We start from the raw sequence: 25,007 nt of genomic DNA on the forward strand, positions 1-25,007 counted from the left end.
GGATTTTAAAAACGATCTTGAAATCTCAAGATCGGCTCAACCCTATTCGCAACCAGTCTGTGCACACAAGCTTCCCATCATTCCCATCCCATGTCAGTGCCCCTCATATAGTAATATAGTCAGTGCCATAGCTTCCGCAGACAGAATCCTTCTTCGTCTATATGCTGCTGACCAGCTGCTATATTTCTATAATTTTTTTTAATGAAAGGGTTAATTTTCTTCTTTCTGATAGTGTATTATGAATCTTTTTACTCCAGCTCCCCAGTGGACGGAGATCATAAATTTAGTATGCAAGAAAACGAGAAAGGAGATCAAAGAAGTTTATCCAGCCGTAGTGTGTTGAGGGTGATCTGCGGATCCTGTTGGGTTCTGGATCATGGATTCAGCTGCTACTACTGTGACCCATATAGTTAGGCCAGTGTTGCCATAAGTTGGCCTATGGAAGAGTACCCATTTTCCTCTCCCAAGCCTTCAATAGGTAACAATAAAGTTTCCTGACCGGGATTCAATGGTCTTGCTGTAGGGTCTCAAAGGTTATGGTTTTGCTATCTTTGCCAGAGCCCTCTAGAAAAATCCATGTGGTTGCAAATTTGGGGACAAACCTGGGATTTATAAAAGTTGTTGCAAAGTAGAAGTGTTTATAATCCATTTCAACATATCCCTGTGAATGATCCCAAGTTTAAGTGAGAGTTCAGTAACCTTGTTGGCAATTTTAGGAATATATGTTCTCAGGTTGGGGGACAATATCAACGTTTGGGAAAGGTACGGTGATGGAGTCAAACAATACCCAGCTGATGACATTGGGGTTACAGTTCCAGGCTGTTAGCTGTGATAACTATGAGGCATTGTAGTAAAGTTTTAGAACAAACAGGTTAAAGCCTCCATTTGTCAATGTAGCCCAAATTTACCGACTTGGAATCCCTGGCCTGCCCAGATCCCCAGATTTTGGGATTTTTCAGTTATTAGGGGCTTCCTCTGTTTATTATCCTCAGAGGTAGGTTGAGCCGATCTTGACTTTTCAGGATCGATTTTAAAATCCGATTTCCGATCATTTTTCATTCAAACCCGATCTCGATCCCAATTCTGATCCCAATGCAAGTCAATGGGATTTTTTTTATTAATCGGAGATCGGATTTTAAAAGCAATGCTATTCACTATACAGCATGGAATCTAACAATTGTTAGAATCTACGCTGTGTAGTGAATCACTAAGTAGCCAGAGGATTTTTTTTTAATCCTCTGGCTACTTAGTCCCCCCTGGTGTCCACTTACCTCCAGAGATGGCTGCTCCGGTCCCGGTGTTCTTCTTCACCTCGCTGCTGCTCCATGCTGCTCTTCTTGCCTCACTGCCCCCTGCCTCCCAGGTTAGGAGGGTGTGGGCGGGTTAGGAGAGTGTGGGCGGGTACTAGGAGGGGAGATCTAACGTCTCCCCACCCTGTACCCACCCACACTCTCCTAAGCCACAAGCCCCACCTTCCTAGCTCTTTAAACACTAACCTGTGAGCGGCGAGGCGAGAAGAGCAGCGTGGAGCGGCAGCGAGGCGAAGAAGAACACCGGGACCGGACCAGCCATCTCTAGAGGTAAGTAGCTACTAGAGCTGTTACTTTAGTCTCCCATTAGAATGAATGGAGGCAGCCGGCGCGCAGGAGGAGTGTGAAGGCTAAGCAAAACATTGTGGGAAATAGTACCAATCTCAATCCCACCTAAAAAGATTGTGTTCAGGATTCTGATCGCGATCGTGAATTTTTCTCGATCGCAGATCAGAATCCGATTTTTTACGAACACGATCGCTCAACCCTAGTCACAATCGAAAGTGGTTGCAAGTACAATATCTAATTCCAGAGAACTTGTGTTCTTCATTCAGCCAATGACCTAAGACTAACATATTCTATTATAAGAACCTCCCATTCTTGTCTCCAAGATTTCTCCCGTGTTGCACCACTTCTTTGGAATGCTCTACCCCCAACAATCAGATTAATTCCCAACATACATCTCTTAAGGCAAACCTACTACATTTCCTAACAGATACAACAATCATGTATGTAAGTTCCCGTTTATTGTAATACATGTATAGTATTTGGGGTAGGGAATGGTGACATGTTAGCCCATTGAATCTAATACATTCAGATTTATCTATTATACAGTATAGTGCAAAAAAGTCACAATATAAACAGAGTTTTTAAGTAACAATACCAATACATTTCTTAATTTCTGGCCCAGATTTGTAAGATAACAGGTTTTATATCATTATTAGATCTCACACCAGTATATTATACTCTGTGAAGCCAAATATCTCATGAAGTCGCTTTATTCTCTCACATCCGTGGTACACAGCAGATATTCTGACCTAGTGGGGAAATTGTAAATCCCGTCAAAGGTTTCACACAGAAGTCAGTCTCTGAAGGGGTATGAAACGTAAATTTTTGCATAAGAGTAGTAAAGAACAGGAACAACTCCATTTTTGCAAGTGTTTCTCCAGCACAGGCTCTTCTTCCTTGAGTAGATTACAAATGAGAAGAGAAGACGGTGAGAGATACAATATGTGAGTAAAGAGTTCCATTGTTCTAAATCTGTGTTACCATCATGTTCTACAGCTTGGCTACTATTTTTGCCATTTTCTTCAACTTTTTACTTTGTATTGGAAACGTGTCCTGCTCCCATGCTGTCTCCTGTCAAAATAAGGGTAGGACGGAGCCCACTATGATTCCATAGCCCAAGTGGCCACACAGTGTACACTCACTGGAAAACTTTAGCAGTAGATTTTTGGGTTTTCCAGCCAGGATTTATTAAGGTCTAGGTTACCCTTCTTACCTAGGTCTAGGAAATCCATTTTTAATAGCCTATTAGATGAGGGTGACTAGTTAGGAATCTCCATCACATAGCCAGCACATAGAGTGTCTATTAATAACATTTTCTACTCTGGGGGATCCCGTTAGACTTTTCATTACATAGTAGTAGATGATGAGGTTGGATGAAGACATAAGTCCATCAAGTCCAACCTATAAGGCCGGGTTCACACAGGTTTTTCGGTCTGGAATTTGAGTGGGAGGCTGCCTCAGATTTCGGGCCAAAAAAACTGTAGCTGTGACTGGATGCCGGTGCAGTACACAAATGAATAGAAACCAAACAAAACTGCTCAAACTCAAGGGAACATCCAGAAACCAGGTGTGGTTGCTCGAGAAAAACTCCACTGTTATGGAGTTAGCAGAACTCATAGACCAAAAAATGTTTTTTTTCCAGCAAACCAAGGTTAAAATAAAAAAAAATTAACCTTGGTTTGCTGTAAAAACATTTTTTGGTCCAAATGAATAGGCCTAGTTGGGAGGGAGTGTCTTTAGGCGGAAGTCTGAGGCTGAACAGGCCATGGCATACGCCTGAAGAATGAGTATGTTGCTCCTTTTTTCCGGGAGCCGGAAGGGACCGCTCACAGAAAAGATAAATAACTGGCTCCCATTGATTTCAATGGGAGCCGTTATTTTGGTCAGGATTTTGAGGCGGATTCTGCCTCAAAATCCTAACCAAAAAACTCATTGTGAACTCAGCCTAACCCTACAGTCCCCTACATAGACTGTGGATTAATTGTAACAAAATTAGTATCGCTCTGAAGGCACTGGTACCCCGTACAGAGATCCAGCTCCAATGTGGAGACTTAGCCTAAAGTGGTATTCCCATGAACATAAGTAATTAAGAAATTTTGCAGAGTGTTAAAGATTTTCACTTACCATTTTAGACCCCTCTTTTGTATTGATAGGTTGCCAGGGTATAGGACCAGAAATGAGTGAACCAGTTCAGATCAAACTGGATTTGACGTGAATTTTCCTAAAGTTTTGTGATTGTCAATCCACAAACCAGAGGTGAAATTATTATAATTTTTTAAATTTTTTTTTAGATCCCAAGGTACTGTATAATAAGTGGAGGCCCAGGGGAGATGTAAAAAACAAGGGCTCGGTCACATTGGCGCCCCGGTCTCCATTTTGCAAGTTTCTGTTTCCTGCCAGAGACTGGACAGGAGACGGAAAACTGCAGTCGTTTTTCAAACCCATCCATTTGAATTGGTTTGGAAAGTGTCTGGCCATGAGCAGCGGCAGAAGACGGAAACCTGGAAACGGAGATCGGACACTGGTGTGAACCCAGCGTAACGTTTACGCTCACCTTCTGTCACCCTTGTAGGCCTCCTCACATTCTCATAGGCCTGGTTCACATCTACATTCAGTATTACGTTTCGGGAACCCACTTGAGGACCCCCGAATAGAAAGCTATATGTATTAAAAAGTGGTTAACTAAGAAACTACATGGTCCCCATAAACTATAATGGGGTCCGTGTGTTTTCCATGCAGTGTTCGCACGAATCATGCACAGAGAAAAGTACTGCAAGCTTTTTAATGCAAAAAAAGGAGTCCCCAAGCGGATTACAGATTTTGATATAACCATAGAAGGTCCATCAGAAGTAGACCACTCATATAGCGCTTGTAATACATATTATGGAAAGTAGATTACCTGCTGAAAAGGGCATGAATGCAGCTCTCTTAACAAACTGGCCCTGGGAATCAAGGAAATGTTCGGGGTAGAAGGATTTGGGCTTCTCAAACTGTGTACTATCATATAACACCGACTCCAGAAGGGGAATGATGTACGTGCCCTAAAATGAAGAGAACTAAGTCAACAGAGTCTGATCTGCAGGTAAAACATTAACATTTAAGAATTTGTAAGAATTTTTCCGATCCTAACTAACCCCAAGAAATGACCGATAATATATAATAACTACAGATTCAACAATACTCTTATTGTTAAGAAAAAACAAAAACATGCACCAAGAAGGAATTCTTGGTATGGAATGAAACGTCCTCTGTGTAAATGTAATAAAGATCTACAGTATGTAAGTGATGACAATATTACAGTGAAAGAAGTTTATTGTGGAAAACAAATAGAGCAGAAGTTCTCTATTATATCCTGCAGCACATTTACCCACAGACTATAGATCCTATAGATTTGTAGTTTACTGAAACTAGCCCAAAAATGTTTTATTGATGGTAAATAGAGATGGCCCAGCCTCTCATGATTTATTTTGTGTTTTGGGTTGGTGGCTTGGATCCTCAGTACGTTTCAGAATGACCGAGTTTGGTACAAATTTGCATAAAACATAATGTAGAACCCTCTTAGGGCTCCTAGGAACCTATCTATAAAACATAGTGTAGAATACTGTCAGGACTCCTAGGAACCTACAGTTAGGGCCAGAAATATTTGGACAGTGACACAAGTTTTGTTATTTTAGCTGTTTACTAAAACATGTTCAGAAATACAATTATATATATAATATGGGCTGAAAGTGCACACTCCCAGCTGCAATATGAGAGTTTCCACATCCAAATCGGAGAAAGGGTTTAGGAATCATAGCTCTGTAATGCATAGCCTCCTCTTTTTCAAGGGACCAAAAGTAATTGGACAATGGACTCTAAGGGCTGCAATTAACTTTGAAGGCGTCTCCCTCGTAAACCTGTAATCAATGAAGTAGTTAAAATGTCTGGGGTTGATTCCAGGTGTGTGGTTTTGCATTTGGAAGCTGTTGCTGTGACCAGACAACATGCGTTCAAAGGAACTCTCAACTGAGGTGAAGCAGAACATCCTGAGGCTGAAAAAAAAAGAAAAAATCCATCAGAGAGATAGCAGACATGCTTGGAGTAGCAAAATCAACAGTCAGGTACATTCTAAGAAAAAAGGAATTGACTGGTGAGCTTGGGAACTCAAAAAGGCCTGGGCGTCAACGGATGACAACAGTGGTGGATGATCGCCGCATACTTTCTTTGGTCAAGAAGAACCCGTTCACAACATCAACTGAAGTCCAGAACACTCTCAGTGAAGTAGGTGTATCTGTCTCTAAGTCACCAGTAAAGAGAAGACTCCATGAAAGTAAATACAAAGGGTTCACATCTAGATGCAAACCATTCATCAATTCCAGAGATATAGACAGGCCAGAGTTAAATTTGCTGAAAAACACCTCAAGAAGCCAGCTCAGTTCTGGAAAAGTATTCTATGGACAGATGAGACAAAGATCAACCTGTACCAGAATGATGGGAAGAAAAAAGTTTTGAGAAGAAAGGGGACGGCGCATGATCCAAGGCACACCACATCCTCTGTAAAACATGGTGGAGGCAACGTGATGGCATGGGCATGCATGGCTTTCAATGGCACTGGGTCACTTGTGTTTATTGATGACATAACAGCAGACAAGAGTAGCCGGATGAATTCTGAAGTGTACCGGGATATACTTTCAGCCCAGATTCAGCCAAATGCTGCCAACTTGATCGGACGGCGCTTCATAGTACAGATGAACAATGACCCCAAGCATACAGCCAAAGCTACCCAGGAGTTCATGAGTGCAAAAAAGTGGAACATTCTGCAATGGCCAAGTCAATCACCAGATCTTAACCCAATTGAGCATGCATTTCACTTGCTCAAATCCAGACTTAAGGCGGAAAGACCCACAAACAAGCAAGACCTGAAGGCTGCGGCTGTAAAGGCCTGGCAAAGCATTAAGAAGGACGAAACCCAGCGTTTGGTGATGTCTATGGGTTCCAGACTTAAGACAGTGATTGCCTCCAAAGGATTCGCAACAAAATATTGAAAATAAAAATATTTTGTTTGGGTTATGTTTATTTGTCCAATTACTTTTGAGCTCCTAAACTGTGGAGTGTTTGTAAAGAAATGTGTACAATTCCTACATTTTCTATCAGATATTTTTGTTCAACCCTTCAAATTAAACGTTACAATCTGCACTTGAATTCTGTTGTAGAGGTTTCATTTCAAATCCAATGTGGTGGCATGCAGAGCCCAACTCGCAAAAAATGTGTCACTGTCCAAATATTTCTGGCCCTAACTGTATCTATAAAACATAGTGTAGAATACTGTCAGGGCTCCTAGGAACCTATCTATAAAACATAGTGTAGAACACTGTCAGGGTGTTATGTCAGTCCAGGTAGCTGCAACGGGGCTAAGGAATAGCAGTAGGGAATCTCGCCCTGCACTACTCCCACTAGCTATCCCGGTCCCTGCCTCACGGGTGTGGGTCGGCTGTTCTCAGGCTAAGCCTGACCCCGACAGCTCCTCTCTCACTGATTCCGTAGGCCTAGAGGGAAGTGGGAGAAGGAATGCCCTATAAGACCTCTAGGGACTGGAGACTAAAGGGGGTCACCCCTAACGAACAAGTGAAGCTGCTACTGACAGGGACTGACAAGGGTGTGCGCTGACTAACAACACAAGCAGCACACAGGAAAAATGTGGGAAAGGATTCCCCCAAACCAATATGGGAAGGAACCTTACACTAGGAAACAAACACAGGGAAACTGAGTAGAAATCAAAGGATAAGGCAATTCACTCACACAGTCAATTATACACAGAGGGAGGATTGGTGAACACAGAAGGGAAAACACACAAACCAACTCGTTCACCCAAACCTCCCAAAAACCAACCACGGAACTTCCTCTATCCAAGATAACCACCTACTCCTCCTGCTAAGGCCTAGCTCTATAAAAGCGACACTCAGCACAGAACCATGGGAGGCATGGGTTTAAATACAGAGTAGAGACCACTCCTCCCAGGTGCAAATGGGAGGACAGACTAATCAACCAGGAGATAAAGCTGCCTACCAGCAGTGCGCGCGTGCAAGTCAGAAGGTGTGCACCAATACCCACGACAGGACAACCCCGCAGCGCCAGGATGCCACCCCAGACACTGCGCAGCCAAAAACTCCCCAGGTAAGAAAAATAGAAAGTAATGAACCTAAATACTCCTAACAGGATCCTCCCCTGAAGGAGAAGACTCCGGATTCTCTAGGAGCATCCTTCTTCGGGAACTCCTTGTGGAATTTCTCCACGAGTCTGGGGGCTGACATATCCGACTCCAGGACCCAAGAATTATCCTCAGGACTGTATCCCTTCCATGCCACCAGATACCGTAGCTTCCCCCGAACATATTTGCTATCCAGAACTCGGGATATCTCATACTCCCCGGACTCAGAAACTGGTGGAACCTTAACTGGAGACGTTCCCTTCTTGGCCTTCTTTAACAAGGAGACATGGAACACCCAGTTTATCTTCCACCTTTTAGGTAGTTGCAGCTGCGCCGCCACTTCATTTACCATCTTGATGATCTTAAAAAGACCCACAAACCTGGGACCCAGCTTCTTGCTAGGAACCTTCAACCTGATATTCTTGGTGGACAACCAAACCATCTCACCAGGGAAGAACTGCAACTCTCCTCTCTTCCGATCCGCCTGGACCTTAGACTGGTGCGACGCCCACACCAGATTCTCTCGGATACGGGACCATACCCCTTGCAGCTTTTTAGAAAATAGCTCCTCCTCCGGAACTGGGGAAGAAATGGAAGAAAATACTCCGAAAACAGGATGTCTACCACCGGAGCAAAAAAAAGGTGTGGTACCTGTGGCATTGGAATCATGGTTGTTTAGGGAAAATTCTGCCAGGGGGAGAAAGGCAGCCCAATTATTCTGGTTCTCTCGAACAAAACACCTCAAAAACTGTTCCACATCCTGATTCTTCCTCTCTGTTTGTCCGTTAGACTCTGGGTGAAACCCGGAGGAAAACAACAGTGTAACTCCCAACCTGCTGCAAAAAGCCCGCCAGAATTTAGCCACAAATTGCGGTCCCCTGTCCGAAACGATCTCCTCAGGAAGACCATGCAACCTTACAATTTCTTTAATAAATGCCTCTGATAGTGTCTTGGCACATGGCAGCCTGGAAAACAGGATCAAATGGCACATTTTCGTGAAGCGGTCAATGACTACCCAAATGACCGTGAAACCCTTAGACACCGGAAGGCCCGTGATGAAATCCATAGACAGATGAGTCCAAGGTGCCTTAGGAGATTCCAATGGATGTAGAAGACCGTGGGGACGGGTATGCGACGCCTTGGCTCTTGCACAGACCGAACAATTTTGAACAAACTGCAAGACATCCTTACTCCACCCTGGCCACTAAAAATTCCTAGACACCAATCTCATGGTCTCTGAAACCCCCGGGTGACCAGCAAGAACCGACTCATGACACTCCCTCAGGAGACTTTGTCGGAGAGTAGTTGGGACAAAAAGCTTGTTTCTAGGTATCTTGGAAGGTGCAGCGTGTTGCGCTTCGATGAAGGCCTTCTCCAATTTCGCGCCCAATACTGCTACCACCACTCCATCCCCAAGAATAGTGGCAGGCGCCTCTCGTTCCTCCTCAGTCGACATATACCGGGATAAAGCATCAGCCTTAACATTCTTTGAACCCGGCACATAAGTCACGGTAAAATGGAACCGCGCAAAAAATAGAGCCCATCTGGCCTGCCGTGCATTTAATCTCTTTGCCGACCCAAGATAAACCAAATTCTTGTGGTCAGTAAATACCTGGACTGGCCTTCTGGCCCCCTCCAGGAAATGACGCCAATGTTCGAACGCTAGTTTTATTGCCAGTAGTTCCCTATCTCCGATGTCATAATTCCGTTCAGAGGCAGAGAATTTCTTAGAAAAGAAGGCACAGGGATGCGTACCCTCCTCGAACTCCTGAGAAAGTACTGCTCCCACCCCCACCGAGGAGGCATCCACCTCCACTCGGAAGGCCAACCTCTCATCCGGCTGTCTCAAAATGGGAGCGGACGAGAATCGCTTCTTCAGTTCTTCAAATGCAGCTAGCGCCTCTGGCGACCACTTAGCACAGTCAGCCCCCTTCTTAGTCAAGTCCGAGATAGGTTTCACAACCTCAGAAAATCCCTTGATAAACTGGCGATAATAGTTGGAGAACCCCAAGAACCGTTGGACCGCCTTTAGGTTCTCGGGTCGCGGCCACTCCAAGACTGCCCTGACCTTCTCAGGGTCCATCTCGAATCCCTTTTCCGATAGGATATAGCCAAGGAAACATAATTTATTGACCGCGAACACACATTTCTCCAGCTTAGCACTTAATTGGTTAACCCTCAGGAGATCTAAAACCTCTCTCACTCTCTCCCAATGAGTCTCCAAATCCGGGGTGTAAATGAGTATATCGTCCAGATAGACCACAACCCCCCTCCCTATGACGGCACTTAGTACATCATTAATAAAATTCTGAAAAAACGCAGGCGCATTGGTTAGACTGAAAGGCATCACAAGATTCTCAAAGTGTCCTAGGGGTGTGTTAAACGCTGTTTTCCACTCATCCCCCTTCTTGATTCTCAGCAAGTTATACGCCCCACGTAAATCTATTTTACTAAACCAGCGGGCTCCCGTAATCTGGCTGAATAGATCCGAGATCAACGGAATGGGATAGGGATTCCGCACCGTGATTTTGTTAATCTCCCTAAAATCCAAACAAGGGCGCAACCCTCCATCTTTCTTCTTTACAAAGAAAAACCCCACTGCTACTGGGGACTTAGATGGGCGAATATGCCCCACCTCTAGACTCCCCTCAATATACTCCTTGAGCGCCTCCCTCTCCGGAATAGTGAGATTGTACAACCGTGTCTTGGGTAGCACTGCATTTGGTATAAATTTAATTGAGCAATCATAGGTGCGATGTGGTGGTAATGTCTTGGCTGCCCTTTCCTCAAAGACCTCCCTGAACTCACATATTTCTTGAGGCAAATTGTCTATGGACAAAGACATAACGGATATGGGCAGACATCGACCATTACACCCCTGCCCCCAAGAAACTACTGACTCGGTCTCCCAGTTGATAATAGGGTTATGCTGCTTCAGCCAGGGCCACCCCAAAACTACTTGTGCTGGTAACTTAGACAACAAGAACAAGTCAATCTCTTCCCGGTGGCCACCCACAATAAACTCCAAACCCTCCACCTGTTTGGAGATGACAGCTTGCTGTAGAGGGGTCTTATCAATAGCCCACACCGGTATCTGAGACTTCAAGACCAAAGGACTCACCCTTAATTGCTCACAAAACTCTGAGTCAATAAGGTTGACTGCCGAACCACAATCAACCAAAATCCGGCACTTCTGCCCATTTACCCATCCTTCAAGGGTCAACCCGGCAGTCTGAGTACAGGAAATATGCACACCTCCCTCCTTAGTAGGTTTTCTCCCTTTACCCTCAATAGACCTGGGGTTATTACTCTCCTTGGCGAACCATTCTCTGGAGGGGCATACCCTTGCTACATGTCCCATCCCTCCACACACAAAACAGCGTACTGTGCGGGACCCTTCACTCTTGGGTCTAGCACTTCGCACAGTGGCCCCAATCTGCATGGGTTGGTCCCCCGGGTCCTCTCTAAAAACAGAGAATTGAGGAGGGCTAACCCCCCTAGGACTCTTGTCTCCACGCTCCCGGAGGTGCCGTCCAACTCTAATTGCCAGCTGCATGGCCTCATCTAGATCTCCCGGAACAGGGTGAGAAACTAGATGGTCTTTAACCTGGTCCGAGAGCCCTGTCTCAAACTGACTAAGTAGAGCGGGGTCATTCCAATGTACTTCTGCTGCCCACCTACGAAACTCTGTGCAATATTTCTCTATAGCGTGATCCCCTTGCACCAAACGTCGTAGGTTATACTCAGCCGTGCGTACCCTGTCTGGGTCGTCATACAGTAACCCCATTGTGGAGAAAAACGCCTCTACAGTTAGTAAGCAAGCTGAGTCGGCTGGTAACGAATGTGCCCAGATGAGGGGATCATCTCTCAATAAAGTAATAATAATCCCAACTCTCTGTACCTCAGAACCGGAGGAAAACGGCCGTAGCCGGAAATACAAAAGACAGTCCTTTTGAAATCGGAAAAAATCTGACCTCTTACCTCGGAAGGGTTCAGGTAAGCTGACTTTTGGCTCCAGAGGCCGACCCACAGGGGCGCTACTCACCTGCTCTGTATGCCCTCCACCTGAGAGGCTGTGTGTTGAGCCAACTGCTGTAACTGAGATACGTCAGAAGCTTGGATGGCATCCATTCGTAGCTTGATCCCCTCCATCTCAGTGGAAATCTGCTGCACCGCCTGGTACAACTGTTTCAGGTCCGTCATAATGCAAACAAACCTTTTTTTTTTTTTTTTTTTTTTTTTTACCGGCTGAGTGTACTGTTATGTCAGTCCAGGTAGCTGCAACGGGGCTAAGGGATAGCAGTAGGGAATCTCGCCCTGCACTACTCCCACTAGCTATCCTGGTCCCTGCCTCACGGGTGTGGGTCGGCTGTACTCAGGCTAAGCCTGACCCCGACAGCTCCTCTCTCACTGATACCGTAGGCCTAGAGGGAAGTGGGAGAAGGAATGCCCTATAAGACCTCTAGGGACTGGAGACTAAAGGGGGTCACCCCTAACGAACAAGTGAAGCTGCTACTGACAGGGACTGACAAGGGTGTGCGCTGACTAAAAATAGTAACAAGGGATAGAAGTGGGATTTTAAGTACACTAAAATGTAACTTTTATTTGTTTGTTTGTTTGCGGTCAAAAACTATGACCGACCGAGCGTGTATGAAGCTCGTTTAAACAGCGCTGTATTTACAGCACGTTCCTATTGAGCCTCTGATGATTTAGCTCCACGCAGGAGCTAATTGAAACGCGTCAGGCCTTTTTTATACGCTTAATATAGCGATCTGTCTAGCATGTGTGTATGAGTCTGTGGGTGACTGTGGCTTACAAGTAAAAGAGCTAAAGGTCCCAACTGCCCGAGATTAGCCCAAACTTAAGTATAGCAATGTCATCCCCCCTCCCAAGCTACAACAAATTAAGTGGAGTGATGAATGTATGACTTTGGGCTTTTTCTTATATGCTGATCCACAGTGAGTTTTGTGGCATGTGTATTTTAGTCTCCAGGTGATTGTAACTCACAAGAAAAATAGTTGAGTGCTCTAGTTGCCCGAGACTAGCTCTAAATGGAGTATAGCAATGCCATTTCCCCTCCTTAGCCACTACAAGTGAATCGAATATTGAGTGGTTGACATTTGTATGTGGTGCTATATTTGCTACATTTGCTACATCTTATGTCTGTAGGTGGGGATCTAAGGGATTCAGTTTAATCACCTACATTGCTATATTATTAGTGAATCTGGGGTGAGTGTGGGCAGAAAAGACACATCACACATGCCTTTTTTGAACGTATTTTAATTTATTTGTTATCACTGAAACTTTTTAAACAAACAAATAAAAGTTACATTTTAGTGTACTTAAAATCCCACTTCTATCCCTTGTTACTATTTTTGGTCTGTACACATACCTATTTAAACAATATTTGGAATTTTTGTGCGCTGACTAACAACACAAGCAGCACACAGGAAACATGTGGGAAAGAATTCCCCAAACCAATATGGGAAGGAACCTTACACTAGGAAACAAACACAGGGAAACTGAGTAGAAATCAAAGGATAAGGCAATTCACTCACACAGTCAATTATACACAGAGGAAGGATTGGTGAACACAGAAGGGAAAACACACAAACCAACTCCTTCACCCAAAACCTCCCAAAAACCAACCACGGAACTTCCTCTATCCCAGATCACCACCTACTCCTCCTGCTAAGGCCTAGCTCTGTAAAAGCGACACTCAGCACAGAACCATGGGAGGCATGGGTTTAAATACAGAGTAGAGACCACTCCTCCCAGGTGCAAATGGGAGGACAGACTAATCAACCAGGAAATAAAGCTGCCTACCATCAGTGCGCACGTGCAAGTCAGAAGGTGTGCACCAATACTCACGACAGGACAACCCCGCAGCGCCAGGATGCCACCCCAGACACTGCGCAGCCAAAAACTCCCCAGGTAAGAAAAATAGAAAGTAATGAACCTAAATACTCCTAACACAGGGCTCCTAGGAACCTATCTATAAAACATAGTGTAGAACACTGTCAGGGCTCCTGGGAACCTATCTATAAAACATAGTGTATAACACTGTCACAGCTCCTAGGAACCTATCTATAAAACATAGTGTAGAATACTGTCAGGACTCCTGGGAACCTATCTATAAAACATAGTGTAGAACACTGTCAGGGCTCCTAGGAACCTATCTATAAAACATAGTGTAGAACACTGTCAGGACTCCTAGGAACCTATCTATAAAACATAGTGTAGAACACTGTCAGGGCTCCTAGGAACTTATCTATAAAACATAGTGTAGAATACTGTCAGGACTCTTAGGAACCTATCTATAAAACATAGTGTAGAATACTGTCAGGGCTCCTAGGAACCTATCTATAAAACATAGTGTAGAACACTGTCAGGGCTCCTAGGAACCTATCTATAAAACATAGTGTAGAACACTGTCAGGGCTCCTGGGAATCTATCTATAAAACATAATATAGAATACTCTTAACCCCTTCCCGCCGATGGCATTTTTTGATTTTCGTTTTTCATTTTTGACTGCCCTCCTTTTAAACCCCATAACTTTTTTATTTCTCCGCTCCCAGAGCCATATGAGGTCTTAATCTTTGCATGACACATTGTTCTTCATGATTCCATCATTAATTATTCTGTATAATGTACTGGGAAGCTGGAAAAAAAATCAGAATGGGGTGAATTTGAAGAAAAAATGCATTTCTGCAACTTTCTTACGGTCTTCGGTTTTACGGTGTTCACTGTGCAGCCAAAATGACATGGCCCCTGTATTCTGTGTTTCAGTACAATTCCAATGATACCAAATTTATATGGTTTTATTTACATTTTAACCCCGTAAAAAAATCCAAAACTGTGTTAATTTTTTTTTTCTAAAAGTCGCCATATTCTGACAGCCGTAACTTTTTTATATGTCAGTGTATTTTGTATTTATTAGACTTCCTAGGGGTCTTGAACCCCAGGGGGTCTGATCACTAATGCAATGCATTGCAAAAAAATCATATATTTTTTTTTTTTGCAGGCTGCATAGACCAGCTTGCAAAAGAAAGAGACTGCAAACCGGCAGGGGAGCCTTTACAAGGCTCCCGGCTGTCATGGAAATGTGACATCGGCCCTGGAGCATGGAGCATCACCAGCAAAATAGCGGCCCCCATGCGCTGCCAGGAAAATGGTCCGGGGACCAATCGGAGTCATTAGCGCTGGCTGTCTACTGTGTCTACTGTGTCTCCCGGGCGGCCGCCATAGTTAAACACCCGACATGCTTCTAGGAATCTGTCTACCTAATTTCTATCTCTCTAAGGGAAACACAGCCGAAGTTATGTCAAAGTGAAAAGTGGGATTATTATACTCTGGGGTCTCTTCAGTCCACAGAGTATAATAGATGGAGGCCCAGCAGAGATTTAAAATATATATATAATCAGTGTCACCTTCTTTTACCGCTATTGGAGGTATTCGCAGCATTTGGAACTCTCCTTGGGACGTCCAGCACTCTTCCATAATGTCATCATCCCGGGGTCATGACTAAGGCATGTGATGTCAGTTACATGGGCACACAGCGAGTCATGATGTCACGACTCTCGGCATACTCAGGTCACCACTGAGGCCTCATTACTTTGCCTCGGCAAGTGACATCAGAGAAGTGCATGAACACCGTGGGGAGGACCAAGAGAGGTAGCAGAAGGTGAGTATGAGTGTTTTTTTTCCTTTTTTTCACCTCTCCTGGGCGTCCATCTATTATACCCTGGGGTTAACAGGTTTTCACAGTTTGTACATGAATCCTCTCCCCTTGATGATCCCAGTGATCGAGGAGAAGGAGGCCACATATACCACTAGGAGTCCCATGTGAATGAAGGGCTGGTGACCATGTTTGGCCAGTGCTCCATTCATTTCTATGGGACTTCTAAGATGGAACTTTCCAACAATCACTTAGGGTTCATTCACACTTGCGATCGGTGTCTAGTGTGTGCATACCGCCAGGTTTTCGCCTTCAACCCCAGTGAAACTAGACAGGGGACGGAAACCTGGTGGTCAGCTTTAAAACCCATTAATTGGAATAGGTTTGTAAAGGTAACTGCCGGTGTCCGCCTGTGGACTGTCCGCGGACAAACCATTTTTTTTTTTAGATGGCCAAAATGCCAGACATGCAGGAATTTGTGTCTGGTTAAAAAAAAATGGTTTCCCTGCGGAAAGGCCTAATTCAAGTGAATGGGATTTAAAGCTGACCGCCAGGTTTCTGTCCCCTGTCCAGTTTCACTGAGGCTGAAGACAGAAAGCCGGTGCAATGTACACACTGGACACGGAGTGCAAGTGTGAATGACCCTATAGTAGTACATGCGCAACACAACTCTTTGGGCTAACTTGATGCACTAGAAGACTCTTATTCCAATAATTTCTGGAGAGTCCCAGTGGTTAGACCATCAGAGATTAGATACCCCCTATCTCTTGCTACCACTTATACATATTTACCTGTCCCCAGTGCTCAGTTATTGTCTTCTGGTGGAAGTCCTTGACACACGTGACCTCAATCAGTGGACTCAGTGGAAGGGACATCACAGTCAATGAGGAATTCCACGGCAAGAATACACCTGAGCAGAAGGTTGGACCGCGCTATGAGGAACCCGAAGCTTGGAAAACCTCTTTATCTCCTGTATCACACTGCCCCCTCGACCTGACCACCAACATTCCCAGCTCTGTCTCCCTCTGTTACGCTTCTCCAGAAGGACATGGCAGTGATCATCACTTACTCAGAAATCCTAACTGCACCCCCAAGTTATAAAAGCAACTGTAAGATGTAACAAAAAACATTTAGACAGCAACACTCACCTTTGGTAGATCGTAGCCCTGAAATACAACATCGCTGGTAGTTTCTCTTGGGAGATTCATTGGTACAATATTAGCGAGTCTCTGAGTCTCATGAATAACGGCATTGGTGTACGGCATATCTTTACGATGGTCCATTCGCGGTGTTGCCAATCCAATCACTTTTTCAATTTCATTGTGTACTCGCTCTAATATAGTTTTTGAAAAGTAATTTTTTCAGTGTTAAGTTATTAACTTTCAAGCTATGTCTTTCATTATATACAATGTACTGGATTGATGCGACCGGATGGTTGGTAAAAAATGGGTAGAATATATGGAACATGGACTCCCCTCTGAGTACCACTAGAAAATAGACCATAGTGCCAAGGTAAGGTAATTTCAAGTCTATGAGTATCCCCTTTAAGGATTTGTTTTGGGGCTAAAACCAATTGTTGCAAAAGTACAATGTTTTTTGGCGCAGATTTTGCTGCGGTTTTTTGAGCCAAGTCAGGAGTGGTTTGAAAAGTAAACTCTTAGGGTAAGTTGACACAGAGTTTTTTGGTCAGGGATTTGAGGCCTCAAAACCCTGATCAAAAAGAAGGCTTCCATTGAAATCAATGGAAGCCGCTCAGAGATTTTTTTCCGGGAGCCGGAAGAAACGGCTCTCGGAAAAAAGAAGCAAGGTGCTCATTCTTCAGGCCGAGTCGCCTCGCAATTTGGCCTGAAGGCACACCCTCCTCCTGTCTAGGCCTAATCTGGAGCAGAGTGTGCGGCTGGATGCCGGTGCAGTGCACCAGCTTTCAGTCGCGGCTAGCCATTTTTTTGAATCAGAACCTGAGGCGGCCTCCACCTCAAGTTCCGATCCAAAAAAACCCTGTGTGAACTTACCCTAATACTTCTCCCTTCTATTTTAATACACTCTTGACTTTGAGTAATAAAAAAAAAGCTAAATTCGCAACAAAAAACAAGGCGTTTCTGCAACGTTGGGCCTCAGCCTAATAGATACTCTTCCCGAGTTCAGAATCCTTATCCTTGGCCAGAATGGAGAGTGGTTACAAAGAGCATTTCTCTCTCTGGAGGGTTTATCCTACATTGCAAAGACCCCCCCATAAACTTGAATGATCGGTACGTGATGGCGCTACTCAGAATTACTCACTATGAAGTTTACACACACATTACATCTGACCGTGGTGGTCCTATGTGATCAGCTTATTCTTAAGGACACCCTTTTAACAAGAATTGATTGGCTAAGGTAGAGAACCTCTTTAAGTTGTTGGTTAGATGAAGAACTTACTCTGAATTTCAGGGTTCTGGATCATAAATAAAATGGCCCATCGGACAGTAGAGGATGTGGTATCAGTTCCAGCCATGAATAAGGTTATTAAAACGCTCAGGAGATTTTGTTCATGGAAAAATGTGTTGGGGTCAGATTTTTCCTAAATAGATACATACGAATATTCATCTAGTTCATGTACTGGATTAATAATATTACAATTCAAAAATTTACAAAAGAAATTCAATTTATTGTGAAAAAATATGACCATTTCTGCAATCCACAGATGACTTGTAGACCAACTTTAGGGATTTATAGTAAGTTTTATAGAACTGAAATATACCAAGCTCTGTCTAATGTTTATAAAAGTATTACTATAAGTTGGTACCTAGAGCAGAGAATAGAAACTTTTTTAATGGCAGATACTGTTAGACCTGTGGACTGGGTAAAATAAATTTTTACTATGTTGAGGTCACTCCGAGAATGGACTGCCAATGGACACCCATGAGACCCCATTATAGTCATTGGGGTCCCTCGGACTCTACTGGTGTCTGCTATTTTTAGTGGTCCATTTGTCTGTTCCAATGAACCAGAAGAATGGACTCCCACCGTTAGTGTCACCCTCGTGTAACATCTTCCCTGGGAAACACATTTACTCAACCTATTGGGTAACTAGTAGAGATGAGCGAGTATTATTCGATCGAGTAGGTATTCGATCGAATACTACGGTATTCGAAATACTCGTACTCGATCAAGTACCCCACACTGCACAGAGAAGACTTCTTGGAGAATCCAGCCCGACCCTCACTCTTGGACTTGGTAAGTTCAATTTGATCGAATGTTGCCTACCCCTGAAACAAGCATTTTTCCCCCATAGAGTATAATAGGATTTGATATTCGATTCGAGTAATTTAACTACTTGCTCATCTCTAGTAACTAGGATATGAGTAAATTCATCAAAACCATTTTAAACATTATGATGGGGTCAATTTTGAGTAGATTGTCCCATCAGATACTCAGTTGTTGTGTACTGTTATCATAGAGGGAGTTTAAAACTGGGGGGCACTTTCTATGGCCCAAGACACATAGCTTGATGCAGGGTCTCAAACTTGTTTGAGCAAATAGACCCTACATAGAAAAAATTGAAGATAATGGACCGCATTCCATTTGAGTTCTATACAGTACGGCAATAGTTACAATGTACAATTTAATGTCCCCCAGTATTATAGCAAGTATCCTTCCCTGACCATGGTTCTATTGGTTAAAGTGATCTATGATGATGAGAGTTCAGGTCAAAGTCTTGGGATACTCTTCAGTATTCAGAGTCTAATATGGCCAGTTACATGTTTATCTGAAATTGGTCTAAGTAGGTATTTTCCAATGGACACAACACATGATCTACTCAAAAAAGTCAAAAATTCTTTGCGTATTTTTACCTCCTCCTGTTTAACAAGAAACGCATCAATATATCCGCGCTGGTCATCCTTGTCCAGTACTTTACGATGTTCCGCAAACTTCATCTTGAAGTAGGCATGTAGCTCCTTAACGTTCTGTTTTATTTTTGTGTGGGCTCCGGGAAGGTATTGAAAGAACGGTAATACATTATATCGCTACAAAAGGAAACACTGAGGGTTAAGAGAATAGTAAACCATGAGCAGAAGTCCGATAACTCATATAATATCGTATCGTAATGTAGGAAAAACATACGGGAAAAGTATTCTAGACATCTGTCTTCCAGATACAATGGTTAATGGAGAAGATTTATCAGTAGTGTCACAGGATGTATACAGTGGAAGAGGAGTATATAGCTGGACATAGACTTTCGATAACTGCCAGCTGAACTATTGTTTGACTGATGGCTACTCTACCTTTTCGATTGGCTCCGCACGTCCCAGGATGTGTGGAGTAATATTACAGTTTTGTTAGAAAAAAAACACAATGCATGATTTTGTGATACTGTGTCATGAGATGTCTATTCTACATGAGTCTACCCAGTGCATCTGTTGTGAATTGCAGGATTTTGCTTCTGTTTTATATTTACTAGAAATTTCTAAATTGAAGTTCTTGATGATATTTCACTAAACCACTTCAGTACCGGGCCAATTTCTGGTCCAGGACCAGACACATTTTAGGTTTACCGTATATACTCGAGTATAAGCTGACAATGCAGCAGCTACTGGAAAATTTCAAAAATTAAAATGGTCAGAGTTTTTGGGTGCAGTAGTTGCTGGGTGTTGGGAAAGGGGAGGGGGTGTTTTGGTTGTCTGTCTGCCCCTTCCCTGAACTTGAGGACTGAGTTTTTCTTTCCCTACTTGGAGTTCAGCCTGGCTGAATATAGGGGATCTGCAATGCTCCTATTAACCCCTTCCCGGAACAGGAGCACTGCAGATCCCCTATATTCAATAGACTGAGCACTTTCTGACACTTTCAGGGATATCTAAAGTGTATGTGTTGCACAGTGTTAGGATCGGGTCTCGCAGGTTTTCATCACGGCGCACAGCGCACCTGCGGGTCAATGCGACTCTCACCCTCGGCCTCATGCAGTGAGGCAACTGGAGTATAAATCCATTTTTTTTCCCTACTGAGCATGCTCAGACATTTTGGAGCCGCTCACAGACTAAGTCCCATTTTGGCCATACTGGGCATGACCGGTGATGTCATAGCCACCGCCCCTGCTGGGCGGGGACTTCTCGCTGGGTGCTCACACTTTGACTAAAGTTCGTTAATGACAGTAGTTCAGTTCTAGGCTGCAGCATTCAGGCAGGTTGTAGAATAGGCCTCTGTCTGGGGTTTCTTTAGCCTCTGTCTGTACTTAGTTTAGAACCTGTAAACCCTGAACTGGCAGCCCTACACTAAGGCTAGGAGCCGTGGACTCTGTTCCAGCCTGAGGTGCTGTCAGCAGGTGTGGTCCCTGAGGTAGCCTCTAAAACTGTCAATACTTCCTTTGTTTCTCCTAGCGGTAGCAGGAGCATGTTATGTTGCTGACCTGGGGTGACGGTTAATCCTAGGCAGCCTTGCTGTTTCAGCTGTACTATGCACCTTACCAGTGAGGTTAACTGGCCAGGTTTTATTACAGCCTGTTCAGATTAAGCACTGCACCACATCACTGCCAGTGCAGTTTAACTGGTAGTGTATTGTTCTGACATACAGCCGCCCATCTGGGCCTGTGGACCTCGCTGCAGTGCCTTGCAGACTAGCGGGTCTGTCGTGTAAAAATATTATTTTTAAATTTATACACAGAACCGTAACACATAGTCATTTTCTACTTTTATGTATATTCTAGGGAAAGGAGTGATTTAGAACTTTTATTTACTTTTTTTTTCCATTAATTTATGGGAGATTCTATACATTACTATTACGACTGGTCATAGACCCCCCCCCCAAAAAAAAAATAAAAAAATATATATATATATATATATATATATATATATATATATAATATAATTTTTTTTTTTTTTTGCTTGACTCGAGTATAAGCCGAGGGGGTCTTTTTCAGCGCAACAACTGTGCTGAAAACTTCGGCTTATACTCGAGTATATAATTTGTATGTGGTTTTGAAGGCTGTAACATTTTTCTCGTATGTCTCAGTCAACTAATTTTTGCGTCTTTTTTCAGGGACACATAGGGCTTTATTTTTATGTTGTTTTTATTTTCAAATGTGTTTTAATTTTTTCTTATGTCCAGGAAAATATAAACAAAATAGGAGGGAAATTGTTTGGTTTTCACTTTTCTTTTTTTTATATATATATAATAACACAAAGTGCTACTGAATAACTTTATAAAATAGTTTTTCTTATTTGTTACGGTAATTTTTATTTTGTATGGTGTTGTCTGGGGTGGGGGCTATAACCTTTAATAAGGGCATTTTATTGGCGTATAATTTTACTTATTTTTTAAATTATTTTATTTCAAACATTTTTTAAACTTTTTTAACTTTTTTTAATATTTTTTTTTTCAGATGCTGTCCCCATAAGGTCATAAGAGACCTTTGGGGACATCTGATCACTTTTTTTTTATTGGAGGCTGATTTCTCCTATGACTGGGGCTGGTACATTTAGTCCCAGTTGCAGGAGGAATACAGCCTCCTGAACACTGTATACACAGTATACAGAGCTGATCTAGGTCCTGCTGTAACAGCAGCTCCAGTGGCATAACTATAGTCTTGTGGGCCCCAATGAAGTCTTTTGTCCGGGGCCCCCTACCTCATCCCTACATTGAATTCTTGATAGTGATGGTTACGGGCGTTAAGGAGTTTAATCCCCCTTAGTGTGGTTAGGGGAATCTGTGGGTCTCCTTGGTTTATGAGCCAGATGGAAGCTGCAATCTCAATACTGATATCAGTGCTTATAGACATCAGTTGGTCAGGAAAATTGGTAGGTTCAGCCAAGATAGGTCTATGGTCTCCTCACATAAGTCATTTTTCTCTTCCACTATGGCTACATAAATGTATGCCAATATTGTCTGCTAAAATTGATGTATATATTCAATAAAGTGTTCACTTGGCTACACCATTTTCTTTCCACTTTTTCTGGGTTTTGATGATCTTTCCATAGGATCGGTATCAGTGTCTGATCTATAAGGGTCCGACACCCGTACCCTGCACAGATCAGCTGTTTTGGCAGCCTCCAGGTACTAGAGGCTGCTGCCATGGACATGGAGCTCATGCACCTTGCTCATATGGAAGCAAAAGAAATGGGACTGCAACGTTGTTCACTGAGTTGTGGTGGCAACAGGGTACTACAACGCCAATCCTATCCCTTGAACGGGAACAGACAAAGGTTATGATCGCACCTGCACTTGTATTCCATTCAGGGTTTCTGTTCCCAAATCTGCTTGAAAAATGCAAAGAGAAAAACTCCTGCAAGGTCATCAGTATGGAATATGCATTACGTCAGGGAAAAACATCAAGTTACAAGTCAATGAATAGCTACAGCCAACTTTAACTTGACTTCTTTCAATAACTTTCAAAAGCCTTTCTGGGTGTATATGGATTTGGAGTATCCTATGTGTGATAATTAGGGTTGAGTCGATCTTGAGATATCAATATTCGATTTTCGATCATTTTCCAGCCATCCCAATTGTGACCCATGAAATTTGCTCGACTGCTGATCGAGATCTGATCTTTTCCAATCCCGATCGCTCAACCCTAGTGATAATCCCTATAGTAATAATCAGGTGTAGAGGATATCTACCACAGTTGATGGTTTCCCAAGAAGTCTCATATTTTCGTCTACAATGGTCATTACTTTCAGGAGGGCGGGATCTTGGTAGTCCAGTCGATGACCGAGGATAATGGATATAATTATATTTCCAATTGCAAAGTTTGTTTTTATTGTCAGATCAGTTGGTTTACCTAGAAAGTAAAATGTAAAAAATACAGAAAAAAATATGAAAAAAAATAAGTTTATTAAATAGAGTAAGTTGGAAAAGGCTTAGGCAGGTATGGGGGACTAAAAGTTGCATATGAAATGCAGGTTTAAACCATAGTAAGATAATGACTAGAGATGAGCGAACACTAAAATGTTCGAGGTTCGAAATTCGATTCGAACAGCCGCTCACTGTTCGAGTGTTCGAATGGGTTTCGAACCCCATTATAGTCTATGGGGAACATAAACTCGTTAAGGGGGAAACCCAAATTCGTGTCTGGAGGGTCACCAAGTCCACTATGACACCCCAGGAAATGATACCAACACCCTGGAATGACACTGGGACAGCAGGGGAAGCATGTCTGGGGGCATAAAAGTCACTTTATTTCATGGAAATCCCTGTCAGTTTGCGATTTTCGCAAGCTAACTTTTCCCCATAGAAATGCATTGGCCAGTGCTGATTGGCCAGAGTACGGAACTCGACCAATCAGCGCTGGCTCTTCTGGAGGAGGCGGAGTCTAAGATCGCTCCACACCAGTCTCCATTCAGGTCCGACCTTAGACTCCGCCTCCTCCGGCAGAGCCAGCGCTGATTGGCCGAAGGCTGGCCAATGCATTCCTATGCGAATGCAGACTTAGCAGTGCTGAGTCAGTTTTGCTCAACTACACATCTGATGCACACTCGGCACTGCTACATCAGATGTAGCAATCTGATGTAGCAGAGCCGAGGGTGCACTAGAACCCCTGTGCAAACTCAGTTCACGCTAATAGAATGCATTGGCCAGCGCTGATTGGCCAATGCATTCTATTAGCCCGATGAAGTAGAGCTGAATGTGTGTGCTAAGCACACTCATTCAGCACTGCTTCATCACGCCAGTACAATGCATTAGCCAGTGCTGATTGGCCAGAGTACGGAATTCGGCCAATCAGCGCTGGCCAATGCATTCTATTAGCCCGATGAAGTAGAGCTGAATGTGTGTGCTAAGCACACACATTCAGCACTGCTTCATCACGCCAATACAATGCATTAGCCAGTGCTGATTGGCCAGAGTACGGAATTCGGCCAATCAGCGCTGGCTCTGCTGGAGGAGGCGGAGTCTAAGATCGCTCCACACCAGTCTCCATTCAGGTCCGACCTTAGACTCCGCCTCCTCCAGCAGAGCCAGCGCTGATTGGCCGAATTCCGTACTCTGGCCAATCAGCACTGGCTAATGCATTGTATTGGCGTGATGAAGCAGTGCTGAATGAGTGTGCTTAGCACACACATTCAGCTCTACTTCATCGGGCTAATAGAATGCATTGGCCAATCAGCGCTGGCCAATGCATTCTATTAGCGTGAACTGAGTTTGCACAGGGGTTCTAGTGCACCCTCGGCTCTGCTACATCAGATTGCTACATCTGATGTAGCAGTGCCGAGTGTGCATCAGATGTGTAGTTGAGCAAAACTGACTCAGCACTGCTAAGTCTCTGCATTCGCATAGGAATGCATTGGCCAGCCTTCGGCCAATCAGCGCTGGCTCTGCCGGAGGAGGCGGAGTCTAAGGTCGGACCTGAATGGAGACTGGTGTGGAGCGATCTTAGACTCCGCCTCCTCCAGCAGAGCCAGCGCTGATTGGTCGAGTTCCGTACTCTGGCCAATCAGCGCTGGCCAATGCATTCTATTAGCCCGATGAAGTAGAGCTGAATGTGTGTGCTTAGCACACACATTCAGCTCTACTTCATCAGGCTAATAGAATACATTGGCCAATCAGCGCTGGCCAATGCATTCTATTAGCTTGATGA

General features: G+C 43.8%; 1 pseudogene; it reads right to left on the reverse strand.

Annotated features, from left to right (window-relative positions):
• Positions 1–2,294: 2,294 nt before the first annotated feature.
• The window catches only part of LOC142198590 (uncharacterized), a 64,812-nt pseudogene continuing 42,099 nt past the window's right edge, over positions 2,295–25,007 (reverse strand).

This window comes from Leptodactylus fuscus, chromosome 3 (genome assembly GCF_031893055.1).
Source record: "Leptodactylus fuscus isolate aLepFus1 chromosome 3, aLepFus1.hap2, whole genome shotgun sequence".
Classification (NCBI taxonomy): domain Eukaryota; kingdom Metazoa; phylum Chordata; class Amphibia; order Anura; family Leptodactylidae; genus Leptodactylus; species Leptodactylus fuscus.